The sequence below is a fragment of the Bison bison genome, unplaced genomic scaffold (assembly GCF_000754665.1).
Source record: "Bison bison bison isolate TAMUID 2011002044 unplaced genomic scaffold, Bison_UMD1.0 scf7180017864313, whole genome shotgun sequence".
Lineage (NCBI taxonomy): Eukaryota > Metazoa > Chordata > Mammalia > Artiodactyla > Bovidae > Bison > Bison bison.
The window spans coordinates 2,815,513-2,829,125 of record NW_011494885.1 but is presented as its reverse complement, the minus strand read 5'-3'; positions in this window follow the sequence as shown (position 1 = coordinate 2,829,125).

Below are 13,613 nucleotides of genomic sequence, written 5' to 3'. Positions count from 1 at the left end.
GGGGGTGGGGCTGTGGCAGGGCCCCGCCCCCCGTTCTGGCGACTAAGACAGGCCCGGGACTCTGGAGTCAGCCAGATGGGAGTTTGAATGTCAGTGCTGCGAGTTACATCCAAGTTTCTGGATGTAACTTGAGGCTCTGTGGAGGGCTGAATAACGTCCCCCAAAGCCAATTGCTATGCTGATCCTGCAAGCGTGTCACTTCCCGTGGCAAAGGACTTCACAGATGTGACCAAGTTAAGGATCTTGAGATGGAGAGAGGAACCTAGATTATCCAGGTGGATACCCAACAGAATCGAGAAGATTCCTTGTAAAGAAAAGAGCGAGACAGGAGGGTCAGAGTCAGAGAAGGAGGGAAGCCAAGTTCCAAGTGATGCAAGAAAGGGCTCTGGGCCAAGGAGTGCAGGCGGCCCCTATACACTAGAAAAGGCAGGAAAGTGGTGCCCGGAGCTCCGTAAGGATCATGGCCCTGCTGACCTGCACAGACTGCTCAGCTCCAGGACTTAAGACAATGAATGTGTGCTGTTTTAAGCTGCTGAGTTTGTGGTGATTTATTGTTGTGTTGTTGTTGTTATTCAGTCGCTGCTCGGTGGCTGACTCTTGGCTACCCCATGGACTATAGGATCAGGCTCCTCTGTTCTCTACTGACTTCTGGAGTTTGCTCAAATTCATGTCCATTGAATCGGTGATGCTGCCTTACCATCTCATTCTCTGCCCCCTCCTTCCTTCTCCTCTTGCCTTCAATCTTTCCCAGCATCAGGGTCTTTTCCAATGACCCCGCTCTTTGCATCAGGTGGCCAAAGTATTGGAGATTTAGCTTCAGCATCAGTCCTTTGAATGAATTTACAGTAATTTACTGCCATAGCAGAAACTTGGTAGAGCAAGTTTCTTCATCTCCTAGGACCTCAATTTCTTAGTCTGTAAATTGGGGATAACTGAGTCATCACAGCATTGTAATGAAGGGTATTTTTTAAAATAAACATTTAAATATATATATATGTGTGTGTGTGTGTATGTATGTATATGTGTGTATGCTATGTGCTAAGGTGCTTCTGCTGCTGCTGCTAATTCGCTTCAGTCGTGTCCAACTCTGTGTGACCCCATAGATGGCAGCCCACCAGGCTCCGCCGTCCCTGGGATTCTCCAGGCAAGAACACTGGAGTGGGTTTCCATTTCCTTCTCCAATGCACGAAAGTGAAAAGTCAAGTGAAGTCGTTCAGTCGTATCCGACTCTTCGTGACCCCATGGACTGCAGTCTACCAGGCTCCTCCGTCCATGGGATTTTCCAGGCAAGAGTACTGGAGTGGGGTGCCATCTCCTTCTCCGTGCTTCAGTTGTGTCCAACTCTTGGCGACCATATGGACTGTAGCCCACCAGGCTCCTCTGTCCATGGGATTCTCCAGGCAAGAATACGGGAGTGGGTAGCCATTCCCTTTTCCAGAGGATCTTCCTGACCCAGGGATCAAACCCAGGTCTCCTGCATTGCAGGTGGGTTATTTACCATCTGAGCCACCAGGGAAGCCTTTGTATATTTATTCAGCTACATCAGGTCTTAGTTGCAACACACAGGATCTTTGTTGCAGGGTTTTTAGTTGTGACCCCTGGTCCCCCTGCATTGGGAGCGTGGAATCTTAGCCACTGGACCATCAGGGACCATCTCCATTCTAGAGAAGGAGAAAAAAAAAAAAGAAATGAATAAACTCTGTGGGCGATAAGATGGTGGTAAGTGCCAGTTAGCTAACAAATCAAGAAGGGGGCCTGACAGAGCTGGGGGACTGGGTCAGGGAAACCCTGTAGAGAAAGGGACATTTCAGCAGAGACTTGAAAGACGTGAGAGAGCAAGTCTTGTGGAAATCAGGAAAAAGTCTTGGCAGAAGGTTTTAGCAAGTGCAAAGGCCCTGGGGCAGGAGCATGCCTGGAGTTTTCAAGAGAAAAAAGCAAGAAGGCTAGTGTGGCTGGCAGTGAGAAGTAGGGAGAAATAGGGCCAGAGAGATGGCAGGTGGAGGAAAAACAGACTGTCTGAGGCTTTGGGTCCAAGGCAAGGTCTCTGGCTTTTAAAAAATCTTTTGGCCGTGGCATGTGGGATCTTAGTTCCCCAACCAGGGATCAAAGCTGCGTCCCCTGCATTGGAAGTGCAGAGTCTTAACCACTGAACCACCAGGGAAGTCCCAAGGATTCTGGCTTTTATTGGGAGTGAGATAGACAGAGACACAATCTGACTTCAGTTTTAAAGATTCCCTCTGGCTGCTGAGTGGGGAACACACTGCGAGGAATAAGAGTAAATTCGTGATCCCAGTCAAGCTACAATCATAGAAATAATAGTAGGGTTTGTTGGAGCAATAAACGAGGCTGTGTTTGTAGAGCAGGTGCCTGGCACATATGTTAGACTCTAATTATTACTGTTGCATTATTATTGTTGTTGCTGTAGTTTCTCCCTTGTCACAGAAGATTTCAGAGTCACAGCTTACCATGGATTGTCCCCCAGGCTGTAAATCCTAGTCCCCAGAGAGAGGAATCATCCTTACCCCTCACAGGACCTTCTGTTTCCTTCTCTCACACTCCCTTATTCATCACAGTCATGACACTGGACTCCAGTGGTTACTATGGTAACCCAACAATTGTTCCCTGCCCCTTTCTTCACTACCCACTTCTGGTTTTGAGGCTGAAATCAGGGACTCATTTTTCCAGCATTCTTGACTTCTACTCATAGTCATGTGACACCACTGTGGCCAAAGAGATGAAAGCAGAAGTCAGCTGAGAAGCTTCTGGTAAACCTTTGTGTCCGTCCCTGATAACAAGAATCTTCCTACCTTGATTGTAGATGTGATGGTCAGAGTTGTGGCAGCCATCCTGTGGTCATGAGGCAACAGTCATGACCATGAAAGTCAACACTCTAAGGGATTATGAGGCAGAAAGACCAAGAACCTGGGACATCAGATGTCATTGGAACAATACCTGAAACTACCTTCTTCCAGATTTTGTGTTATGTGAGAAAAATAAGTACCTATTTATTGATATCATCATTTCCTAGTATTTGCCATCAAACACATTCTTTACTGAAGAGAAACTGGCCCAGAGAGCCATGGGCTGAAACTCAGCATTACCCAGACAGTTGTTGGAGGTGCCAGGACAGACATACAGGAAGGGGTGGGCTCTCAGACCTTAAGACCAGAGAGAACAGCCTCAATTCTTCTTTGGAAAAAAGAATTTGGGGAATGTGAGCTTATAATGTGCCAGGAGCTTCTCCTGAAAAACAAAAATTGGTCTCAGATTCAAAAGATAAAGCCAACAGGCAGAGACACACAGAAAGGACAGAGTCAGAGACAGAACCATTTACATTCCCAGTTGTCCTAAAAGTGCCAACAAACAAACAATAAAACCACCCTGCTCTGCCCACAGTGTATTTCCAAGAGCCAATTCAGCTTTTTAAAAACAGAAGCCTGGGGTGGGAGGGAGATTTAAGAAAGAGGGAAAATATGCATGCTTACGGCTGATTCACTTCGTTTATGGCAAAAACCAACACAACACTGTAAAGCAATTACCATCCAATTAAAAATTAAAAAACAGAATCCTAAGCTACTAGACTAAAAGTAAAATAGCCTAATAAATACAGCCTCTTAACTCGGTGCAGTCAATACATAGGGGAAGATGTTTGCTATCAGTCTTCCCTAGAAAGAGACTCTATGAAGTTTACACCAGAATCTACCTGTGACTTGTAGGTCCGGAGCTGGGAAAGGAATATGTATCTTTCTACGAGGTAGACTTCACCTGTGGAAACCATAAACTTCATTTCTCCTGTTGTATCAGTCAGTCAGGGTAACATCAGCTGCTGTAACAAACAAACCCCAAAATGTCTAATGACTCAGTGTTAGGAATTTATTCTTGCTCACGTAAAGTCACAGTTGTTCTTCATTGCAGGTGATTTTCCTCAAGGTGTTCTCAAGGAACTCCAAGAACCCAAGTTCCTTCCACCTTCTGACTCCCCCATGTTCAACATTTGGCTTCTGAGGTTCTGGGGGTCATCTCTGTTCCAGCTGGCTTGAAAGAGGAACAGATTTAGAAAATCATGGGCAGGAGGTTTAAATTCCCTTCCATTCATGTCCTGTGGCTTAGAACTCAGTCATGTGGTCACACTCAAATGCAAAGGAGGCTAGGAACGTGTCTTCCAGAGGTGTGCACAGCAAAAGAAGGAATTGGTTTTGCAGAACTACTAGGAATCTGCGTCACGCTGCACAATCCTAAAACAATAATATAAAACACAATTACAGGTAATATAATGATGATGATGCGGTGAAATGCATATTGGTCTAGCTAGCATCCCCTTTAGAACCACTACCTTCATGTTCCTCAGGAAATCATGCCTCTCTCCATCTCCTCCCTTTTATTCCCATGGCATGAACTCTATATCTGGTCCCAGGGTCAGCACACGACCCACTCAGTCACGAACAGCTCGACCTGGGGCTTTTCCTAGAGTGACTCAGAGAGGGGTCTCTCTTTCCTCTTTCCCCTGGATGAATCTGGGAGAACAGAAGCCCAGAGTTGCTGGAACTGTGCTGTGAATACAGCCAATGCCCCCAAAACTCTAGAGACAGAGGGAGACCATTGCTCAGCACCTGGATTCTGCCATGCCTGAAGTCAGACTATCCTTGAATTCTGTTAGCCAAAAAAATCCCTTTGTAGTGAAAGTCACTCAGTTGTGTCCAACTCTTTGCAACCCCATGGACTATACAGTCCATGGAATTCTCTAGGCCAGAATACTGGAGTGGGTAGTCTTTCCCTTCTCCAGGGGATCTTCCCAATCCAGGTCTCCCAAATTGCAGGTGGATTCTTTACCAGCTGAGCCACAAGAGAAGCCCAAGAATACTGGAGTGGGTAACCTATCCCTTCTCCAGTAGATCTTTCCAACCCAGGAATTGAACCAGGGTCGCCTGCATTTCAGGTAAATTCTTTACCAACTGAGCTATCAGGGAAAACTAAAAGTCCCTTTGTAAGAAAATTTTATTTAATGTGAGCCAGTTTGAACTGTGGTTCTGTTATTTGCAATGGAGATGGCTGTATGGCATCACTGACTCGATGGACGTGAGTCTGAGTGAACTCCGGGAGTTGGTGATGGTCAGGGAGGCCTGGCGTGCTGCGATTCATGGGGTCGCAAAGAGTCAGACACAACTGAGCGACTGAATTGAACTGAACTGAACTGAATGTCCATTTACTTCCCAGATGGCTCAGCAGTAAAGAATCTGCCTGACAATTCGGGAGACTTGGGTTCCACCCCTGGGTTGGGAAGATCCCCTAGGGAGAAAGAAATGGCAACCCACTCCAGTATTCTTGCCTGGGAAATCTCATGGACAGAAGAGCCTGGTGGGCTACAGTCCATGAGGTCACAAAAAAAGTAGGACACGACTGAGCAGGCATGCATGCAGTAAAACTACTGGCATTCTCAGTATTTCTCTAATTATAATAATGAAAAGTTAAAGGGATTTCCCTGATGGTCCAGTGGTTAAGAATTCACCTTCCAGTGCAGGGGACTTGAGTTCATTTCCTGGTCAGGGGACTAAGATTCTACATCTGCACGTGTGCTGAATCGTTTCAGTCTTGTCCAGCTCCGTGTGACCCCATGGACTGTAGCCCGCCAGGCTCCTCTGTCCATGGCATTCTCCAGGCAAGAATACTGGAGTGGGTTGCCATGCCCACCTCCAGGGGATCTTCTCGATGCAAAGATGGAACCTGTGTCTGTTACTGTCTCTTACCCGGGCAGGCGGGTTCTTTACCACTAGCGCCACCTGGGAAGCCCCAAGATCCCACATACGGAGGGACACCTAAGCCAGTGTGCCACAGCTAGAGTCCATGTGCTGCAACTGCTCAGCCTGTGTGCTCTAGAGCCTTGGAATCACAAAGACTCAACACAGCCTAAATAAACAAACAAATAAGTAAATGTAAAAAAAAAAAAAAGTAGATGGATTCTGGGTCCATCTGGAAAGTGGAACTGCTAATATTTCTTAACAGATCCTGTGTGATATATAAGCATACATGAAGACATTTGTCTGGCTACTTCTGCTGTTACCACACACACACACACATACACAAACACACACATGTACCACACCAACGTAAATGCATACAGATAGGCACATATATACACGTGTACATATCCAACCATGTACATACGAACACTCATAAACACATATGCATCTATATACACATACACACAAAAATATACACACACTTACACACATGTACATACGACATATGGACATAGACGCGTGTACACACACACCAGTACACAAGGCACACACATAGAGAGATGTGCTGGGATATTCATTAACATTTCTTCTCTTTTTGAAGGAAAAATGAGGACATGCTATGGTCTTAGGCTTCGGCAGAGGCAGAGGAGAAGGGTGATGGGGTGGGTGCTTTCTATTTTCAATTTTGCTCTGCTTGAATGTCTAACACTGTGCTTACCTTATTTTTAAAGTCCACAGGGGCTATTTCAGCAGTGGGTTAATGGGTCGTTTCTCATTTTCTTCTTTATATGGTTCCTTATTAAATAAAAACCAAACCACCACAACCTAAAAATAAAATGTGTTGGAAGCCAAGACCATATTATTGGCAGCAGCCACAGTGATTCTCTTTTCTTTCTCCCCGCCCCCCCTTCCTTTTTCTGCATCTCTGATTGCTCTTGTAAATCTGTCACTGAATAAAACACTTTCAGCCATGTCGGAACAGCCCCATACTGGCACACCCGCGCCTGTGAGATTGTTTAATCCAGCAGCTGCCACCTCTCACATTCCTCAGGCTCCAAAAACCGACAAGAGCATCTGCTAAGGATTTATTCAGCCTTGTGACCTAAGAACTTGGTAACAAATGCCCGGGTAACAAGTTTGAGCACAATGGTTTTCTATTCTAGATGGCTTCAGGTTGGCAAGTTCAGAGTATTTCGCTTGTGAGTTTCTCATTTGTGGTAAGAAATGACAAGTTGCACAATTCTGCTCAGAAACTAAAAAAAAAAAACACCTCACCCCACTGCACCATTTTGACTCCTCCTGGATCTGCATTACCAATATTAGAAATGAGAAGAGTTTCACAATTTGATCAGAAATTAAAAAAGAAAAAATTCCCCCACCACACCACTTTGAATCCTTCTGGATCTGTATAACAGAGATTAGAACTGACAGCTGTTTAAAAATTGTTAACAACAATAGCAAAGAAAATTGTTACCAGAGCTGGGACATTGTTGAAAAGCAAGTTGAGACCAGCTCATTTAACAACCATGAAAATGTTAAAAAAAAAAAATACAGGAATGAATAAGTTTTGGAAATGGAGGAAGGAAGAAAAAACACATCAATGGAATGATTTCCAATCTATGCATTCAGTCTGTCAGTCAGCATTTTAGACTTCTTGATTCTTTGATTGCATCCAAGCTTTAAAATTCAAATGTATCAAGTTTGCCCCTCATAGTTTCTGAGTTCTGTTTTTCTGCTTAGAAAAAGATTCCACCAACTTCTAAGTACGTGTTTTGTTTGGTTTTGTTTTCTTTTAAGTGCATGCTTTGATTCACCTTTTTTTTTTTTTCGTGGAGTGCTTCATGTCTTCGTGGTTTGCCTTTCAATTTTGGATCCATCTGGATTTCAGTGAAAGGAACACAGAAATCTAGCTTTTATCCCTTCAGTCTCCAAAGAAAGGTTTGGACATGTGATCCTTATCTTGCCTGCTGAATCGCAACACTGCCTTCTTCAAAACTGAAAATCTGGTACTTGTGGGCCCCAAGTGGTTAGGATGATTACCCATTGATGATGCATTTTCTTATCTGATAGGGCTTAATCTTGCCTCCGCCATAGATTTTGCCTCTTCAAAACTTATCTGTTACTCTCGTACGGTAACAATTTTCGACAGTTTATCTAGCAAGCATATGTCAATTTTCAGGTGGTGAACAATGGGGAACTTTCATTTCAGAGTCAGTAGGAATCTCAGCTGCTCACATTGCTTAGCCTGAATGTCAAAGTCACGGGGAGGCACCCAGCTTATGTCCCCCACAGCATGCCATCACGAGACAGCGGTTACACATTCACTGGCTCTTATAGAATTATTACTCAGGGATTGGAACCTCCTCCAGGACGGCCGTGCCTGAGGTTTACTTGTCCTGGAGTTGAGCGTGACAAGGCATGTGCTTTGTGGAAATAGTTGGTGGAGTTTTGCAGGCACGGACCTGCCCAGACCAAAAGTGTTTAAAAACTAACCAGCATCCACAGGGATACACCTTCCAAGACAAAGAGGCTTTATAAGAAGTGCAAATATTTGTCCATAAAATGGTAGGAAATGCTGCCAATAACAGCTGAAAAATCTGGTTAACTTAGCAATATCTGTAAATGTGGTTTGGGGGTAATTTCACCTTTTTATTTATTTTTTTTTAAGTACAGTGTTGCCTTTCTCTGAGGAATCACCATGACAGCCAGGACCCTGGACACATACAGAAAGTCCCCTACATATGAACAAGTTCCATTCTGAGATCGAGTTCATAAGTCCAACAAAGATAGTCCAGGTACCCAACTAACACAATCTAGTCTATAGTACTATACTATAATAGGTTTATAATACTTTGGCACAAATGAGGCATTAAAAAAGCACAAAAATAAAGAAAACATTTTTAATCTTACAGCACAGTACCTTGAAAAGTACAATAGTACAGTTCAGCAGCTGGCATACAGGTGCTAGCGTTGAATGAACAAGCAAGAAGAGTTACTGACGGGAGGAGGGAGGAGGGGTGGGAGATGGTAGAGCCGAAGGGTCGTCAGCAATAGGAGACGGAGGGCGAGATGCAATTTTACACACACCCGGCGTTGATGGGACACACGTTGGGACACGCATCTTTGAAAGTTTGCAACTTGAAGGCTTGTATATAGGGAACTTACTTTATTCTAAAAAACCGATTGCTCAGTACAGTGGGGCTCAGTTTTGTGTGCTCTCTGCACCACCCCACTTCCATTTTGGTCCAACCAACCACATTCCCGAATTTCTCCATAAACTTCCTGCCCACAAGGTTCCACCCTTTGAGGGTGTGATGGATTATGTGTGTTCGAGGTCAGTGCCATTGTCAACCACGTGAAGACGAGGACTTTTCCAGTGGGCAAATGTGTGACGCTGGTGGAACTCACAGTTGTCTACACCCCGTTGTGGCTTTATACACAGGTTCTGGAACCTTCTTTCCACCAGGTCTTCCTTAATACCAACTGCACTTTCCTCACCTGCACGAACCAGCCTCAGTTCTGGGCTGTTTCGTCTGTTAGAAAATGACCCAATGTGATGCTAAAAAGTTTGTAGGAAGTGAAAATGTTAGTTGCTCAGTTGAGTCCGACTCTTTGTGACCCCTTGGACTGTAGTCCGCCAGGCTCCTCTGTCCGTGGGATTCCCCAGGCAAGAATTCTGGAGTGGGTTTCCATGCCCTCCTCCCGGGGATGTTCCTGACCCAGGGAATGAAAAAAGGTCTCCTGCATTATAGGTGGATTCTTTACTGTCTGAGCCACCAGGGAAGCCCCCTTGAAGGAGTTACCACGGGATTCATTTAAGACTACGTTGCAGGAGAAAACTGCTAGCAACAGGTTCCCTGGGAGTCCAAACAAAAGTCATTTTGAACATTTGACAGCTATTGCCAAATGGCCTTTAAACCAGTTCACACTCCCACTAACAGTGAGTGACTCTGTTTCATCACACCCTGGCCAGCACTGGCCATTACACAATTTTGAACGTTTCTCAGTCAGATTCATGGACAAAGGAAGGTCCTGGTTGTTTTCTAGACTCTTGGCTCTATTCCATTGATCTCTCAGGTCATCCTTATCTCAGTCCATTCTTATCTCATGACTGTTTCTTTAGCTGGGCTTCCCATGTGGCACAGTGGTAAATAATCCACCTGCTACCGCAGGAGACTCAAGAGACGCAGATTCCATCCCTGGGTCGGGAAGATCCCCTAGAGGAAGGAATGGCAACCCACTTCAGTATTCTTGCCTGAGAAATCCCATGGACGGAGGAGCCTGGCGGGCTACAGTCCATGGGGTCGCCAAGAGTCCGACACGACTGATCAAGCACGCACTCTTTCTGTAAGTGTGATGTCAAGCCTCTTTTTATGCGTTTACTGTGGAAACTTGTTTTTCAATAAACTTCCAATTCGAGGTTCTTGCCTATTTTTCTCATCTGTTCTTTCTCTTGATCATTTAATGAGCACGAAAAGGGAGGCATGAAATCCCTATTTGTCCCCAATTTGTCACTACCTTTTGACTTAATGTTATTTTTTTTCCCCTCAGGTAAAAACTTTAACTTTTCTGTTAGTCACAGTGGTGAAGAAGCAGGCTTTCTTTGATGGTTTTGGGTTACAGCAGACTGGAGCCCCTTACTGGGTCTCAGGGTTGCCTACATTTAAATAAGATCTTTGCACTTTGCAAGTCCACTCAGCTTTGACAATCTTCCTCCCCTCCAGATAATGTGGATAAAAGGGAACCCTCCTACATGGTTCGTGGGAATGTAAACTGGTGCAGCCATTGTGGAGAGCAGTATGGAGGTTCCTCAGAAAACTAAAAATACAATTACCATATGACCCAGCAATCCCACGACTGGGCATATATCTGGAGAAAACTCTAATTCTAAAAGATATATGCCCCCAGTGTTCACAGCAGCGCTACTTCCAATAGCCAAGACACAGAAGCCACCTAAATGTCCATTGACAGATGACTGGATCAAGAAGATACACATAATGGAATACGACTCAGCCATAAAACAGGATGAAATAATGCCATCTGCAGCAACATGGATGGAACTAGAGATGCTCTGCTGCTGCTGCTGCTAAGTCACTTCAGTTGTGTCCGACTCTGTGCGACCCCATAGACGGCAGCCCACCAGGCTCCCCCGTCCCTGGGATTCTCCAGGCAACAACACTGGAGTGGGGCGCCATTTCCTTCTCCAATGCATGAAAGTGAAAAGTGCTCATACTAAGTGAAATAAGTTGGGAAGAGAAAGACAAATACCATATGATATCACTTATATGTGGAATCTAAAATATGACAAATTAACCTATCAATGAAACAGACTTGGGCTTGTTATTGCCAAGGAAGAGGGGCCTAGGGGAGGAATGGAGTGGGAGGTGGGATTCGAAAATGTAAGCTGTTGTTTATGGACTGGATAAACAACAAGGTCCTACTGTATGGCACAGAGAACTATATTCAGTATCCTATGATAAACCATGATGGAAAAGAACACTAAAAAAGAATATATACGTCTGAATGGCTTTACTGTACAGCAGAAATTAACACAACATTGTAAAATAATTTTATAAAAGGAAAGCTTCCTCCCTTCCAGATGATCAGTGATCCACCCAACTTTCCCTCTGCAACTTTTGCAATTTTATTTTCTACGTTTGATTCGTCTGGAATTTATTTTGATATCAGGAGTGAGCTGTTTTTTCCCCAGTTACCTATTGTCCCAAGACCACTTTCTGCATAATTCCTCTTTCCCACATCAGTTTGAAACTCCACCTGTACTGCACTCTTTGTAGATTTTGGTCGCTCTGTTTCTTCAGTCTGTACCGAACTATTGTTATTATCGCAGGCTCATCATACAGTTTAATATTTATCAGATAAATAGTCCTGCAGCCAGGCCTCTTGCACGACTGACCTATCTCTCTGTTTTCTGCATGTTTATTTTGGATGTTTCCCTCCCTATTCCTACATGTTGACAGTTTTAAAAACAGCCAGCCTGCCCTCATAGGAAATGCTTCAGTTAAGGGCGTACAGAATCATGGAAAAACAGTGGGAGGGAAAGTTTTGCTTCAGAGATTTGCCCTTGAACGTTCTGTAAGTACTCACATTTCTTATCAAGTGTGAAAGTCACAGGGGAAACACCCAGAACAAGCCTGGAGCCTGAGAGCAGGCCTTAATCTCTGACATTAGCTACACATTGACCAATGTTCCACACCATTCCCACTGAGGTGAGGGCCCCAGGGCTTTACTTTACTTGAGCTGACCAGACTTGTACTCTCTGCAAACCCTCTTGCTTTTCCAGTTTTGCAAGAGTAGAAAAGCCCAGGCTGGAATTTTAAAAACTGACCCTTGGGAAGCTTAAAAACTTTCCAACTGAAAACACGTTGATGAAAAAGAAAAAAAAAACCAACAACTCAAATATACATCAAAAGAGGACAGCAAAAGCTTTCTTCCAAGATCTGCAGCACGGCTCGTTTACTCGGCAGCCAGAGATGATGTGGTGTCTGCAGCCAACGACGGCATTTGGCTTCGTGGCTTTTTTTAGGGGGTGAGGGGCTTCACCCCGAGGCATGTGGGATCTTATTTCCCTGACCAGGGAGGGAACCCGTGCCCTCTGCACTGGAAGGGCGGAGTCTTAACCACTGGATTGCCAAAGAAGTCCCTTATGGCTTTTTTAATATAGGGAAAAGTATAAAGGAGAATGTCTATCGTATCACCTCCCCCTGAAAAGGTCCATGATCTAGAGTTTTTTTACTACAATTTTTTAAAATAGCATTGAAATTCACAAGACATAAAATTAACCATTTTAAAGTGTCCAGTTCATTGGCATTTAGCAATCACAGTTTGGGGCAACCACCACCTCTATCTAGATCCAGAATATTTTCATCACCCCAAAAGGAAACCCTGAACTCATTAAGCAGTAGAAATGTGACAGTCTTAGAGGAACCCGTTCACCCTCCCTGCAGCCCTGACGACCACTATCTACTTTCTGTCTCTACAGATTTCCCAGTTCTGGACATTTCATATAAATAGAATCACACAATATGTGGCCTTTTGTGCCTGGCTTCTCTTACTTTCCCTTCTCCAGGGGATCTTCCCAACCCAGGGATCGAACCCAGGTCTCCTGTATGGCAGGTGGATTCTTTACCAGCTGAGCCACAAGGGAAGGCCAAGAATACTGGAGTGGGTAGCCTATCCCTTCTCCAGGGGATCTTCCTGACCCAGGAATTGAACCGAGGTCTCCTGCATTGAGGTTCAGCCACATGTAGTGTATATCAGCACTTCACATCATTTTATGACTGAATATTGACTACTTAAAAAAACACCCATTATGGGACTTCCCTGGTAGCCTAGTGGTTAGGACTCCCAAGCTTATACTTCAGGTGGCATGGGTTTGATCCCTGATTGGGGATCTAAGATCCCTCAAGCTGCAGGTCCAGCCAAACAAACAAAACATCCAATATGAGTGCATGGTTAGAAACTGACAAAGTACAAGCAGTCAAAATAAAGTATGGACAGCTGAAAAGCCCCCTATACCCCCTTCACCTGGCCTCCAGTGCCCTCCACCCAGTCCCAAGCTCTAAGGGTAAGCGTGCAAGCTTAGTCACTCAGTCACGTCTGACTCTTTCGATCCTATGGACTATAATCCGCCAGGCTCCTCTGTCCATGGAATTTTCCAGGAAAGAATAGTGGAGTGGGTTGCCATTTCCTCTTCCAGGGGATCTTCTCGACCCAGAAGTTGAACCCACGTCTCCTGTGTCTCTTGCATTGCAGGTGGCTTCATTACCAGCTGAGGCATTGGGGAAGCCCCATTCCCATTCTAAGGGTCATCACTATCAAATAAATATATGTACCTGTAACTTCCTAAAACAAATA